We start from the raw sequence: 2,982 nt of genomic DNA on the forward strand, positions 1-2,982 counted from the left end.
TGGGATTACAGGCGTGAGCCAACATGCCCGGCCAGAACCCCCACATTTAAAAGGTATCTACTTCTAAACCACCATGGTATCGCACTCTGCTTTTCATTCATTCATTTATTCACTCAAATATTTATCAAGGACTATTTCCTGTATCAGTAAGCCCTGTGCTTGGTTCTGGGGATACGGTAAGAACAAGACAGCCTTCAAAGGGCTCACGGTCCACTACAGAAGAGACTTGTCCATAGCTACTGTTAAGCCTAAAATGGCGGTCACTTGAAAAGAATTAAAAATAGGCTGGGCGTGGTGGCTCACGCCTGTAATCCCAGCACTTTGGGAGGCCGAGGCGGGCGGATCACGAGGTCAGGAGATGGAGACCGTCCTGGTTAACACGGTGAAACCCCGTCTCTACTAAAAATACAAAAAACTAGCCGGGCGTGTGGCGGGCGCCTGTAGTCCCAGCTGCTCAGGAGGCTGAGGCAGGAGAATGGCTTGAACCCAGGAGGCGGAGCTTGCAGTGAGCCGAGATCGCGCCACTGCACTCCAGGCCGGGCGACAGAGTGAGACTCTGTCTCAAAAAAAAAAAGAAAATAATTAAAAATAAAGTACCGCCGGGCGCGGTGGCTCAAGCCTGTAATCCCAGCACTTTGGGAGGCCGAGACGGGTGGATCACGAGGTCAGGAGATCGAGACCATCCTGGCTAACACGGTGAAACCCCGTCTGTACTAAAATATACAAAAAACTAGCCGGACGAGGTGGCGGGTGCCTGTAGTCCCAGCTACTCGGGAGGCTGAGGCAGGAGAATGGCGTAAACCCGGGAAGCAGAGCTTGCAGTGAGCTGAGATCCGGCCACTGCACTCCAGCCCGGGCAACAGAGCGAGACTCCGTCTCAAAAAATAAATAAATAAATAAATAAATAAATAAAGTACCACAAGTATGTTAAAGAGGTAACAGCTAACTCAGGTAGGGGAATCAGGACTGCCAGGTTCTGTTCAAAAGTATGTTTGTACCATGGAGTACGAGAAACACATGATAAACTTTTTAAATGGAAGAAAGCAGGCCTGTTTAAAGACAATGGATAGGAAAGCTGTCCTAAGATAAGACAGAAAGGTGGGGGAAATTATCCTTTGGGGAAGAGTTTCAAATACATATATGTAGACCTACTAGATAACATGTATTTTTGGATTCTGCAGAGAAAACAAAATCACATCTACCAAATAAATTATAAATAGACCTGTCAAAAATAAAAGTGATTATGGCACAATGCATTTTTATTTCTCATTTGTCTGGTCTGACCACCCATGGAGTGTTACAGCTGAAGCTTTAAACACCAGAATTATTTTCTGGAAAGGATAAGTTAAAATTAGATATTTAAAATGGCCCTCTCAGAAATATGGCAGGACAGAAAACACACTTCTTAGAAATGATCATAACTTTTCATAAAATAAACATCTATCACCTAGGGAAATAACCAGAAATATACAAAAACAGTATTTTGTGTGTGTATAGTTTCATTAGTTACAGAATAAATTTCTACAAGCAACAAGAATGCTTCAAAATAGAAGCCATGTTATATATGATGCCCAGGCTAGACGGGCATCATGGTGAAACCCGGTCTGTACAAAAAAACATACAAAAATCAGCTGGGCATGGTGGCACACACCGGTAGTCCCTGTAATCCCAGCTACTCGGGAAGCCGAGGTGCGAGGATTGCTCAAGCCCCGGAGGCGGAGGCAGCAGTAAGCCAAGAGTCTGCTACCATACTCCAGACGGGGCAACATGGCGAGACCCTGTTTCAAAAAAAAAAAAAATTATAGACTAGCGGAATGTATTAGGACACAGCATATTATTTGAAATATATTGTCAGGTTAAGAAAACAGAAGATGAAATATTATGCTGAGTAAAAAATTTCTAACTTAAAAAGTATGTATATATGAATATACATGAAATGCTAGAAGAGCCGGGTGTGGTGGCTCAAGCCTGTAATCCCAGCACTTTGGGAGGCCGAGACGGGCGGATCACGAGGTCAGGAGATCGAGACCATCCTGGCTAACACGGTGAAACCCCGTCTCTACTAAAAAATACAAAAAACTAGCCAGGTGAGGTGGTGGGCGCCTGTAGTCCCAGCTACTCGGGAGGCTGATTCAGGAGAATGGCGTAAACCCGGGAGGCGGAGCTTGCAGTGAGCTGATATCCGGCCACTGCACTCCAGCCCGGGCGACAGAGCGAGACTCCATCTCAAAAAAAAAAAAAAAAAAAAAGAAAGAAATGCTAGAAGAATGTGTATAAAGTATTACCAGTAGTTATCTCTGTGCAGTGAGATTGTGGGTGGCTTTTTTTCTTATTTGTTCAGTTATATATTTCCAAATTTCCTCTAATTAACATATGGTATATTTATAAAAAGAAAATAAGAATAAATTATTCAAAAACCACCTTCCTATTCACATGCTCCGTTCCAGTATAAGAAATTTTTTTTTGACATCCAAAGATTTGGGGCAAGAAACTCCTGCATCAGGCAATTGTAAAATTTTCATAAACCAGCTAATTTACTGCAGGAGAATTCTGTATCTTTGAATTAAAAGAAGCTATTTTGAACATCTAAATATTGAGCAGTATCCACATATCATTTTAGTTAGAAACATGTTCTTTAACAAGAGTCTGCAGCTCGGTTTACATAATCTCTTTAATCACTGAATTTAAAGCAAAATAAACTCAAACGCACCACAGAAAAGTTAAATCTAAGTGGACTGGGTATGTAGTGGACTTCTCATTTAATGAACTGTGGTCATCATCAAAACACCATCAGGAGGAGATTTTTTTGTTTGCATGACTTAGATTTTTTTACTAAATAGGGTCAAAGAATGAGGAGTCTTTTCTAGTCTAGTACTAAAATTTATTTTATATGAGTTGCCCTAGTTAGCTGGAAGCATTCAGGAATTTCCTTCTCTGGGAATTATATTTTTTATTTATTTATTTATTTTTTATTTTTTTATT

Source organism: Rhinopithecus bieti, unplaced genomic scaffold (assembly GCF_001698545.2).
Source record: "Rhinopithecus bieti isolate Rb0 unplaced genomic scaffold, ASM169854v2 scaffold_10620, whole genome shotgun sequence".
NCBI lineage: Eukaryota > Metazoa > Chordata > Mammalia > Primates > Cercopithecidae > Rhinopithecus > Rhinopithecus bieti.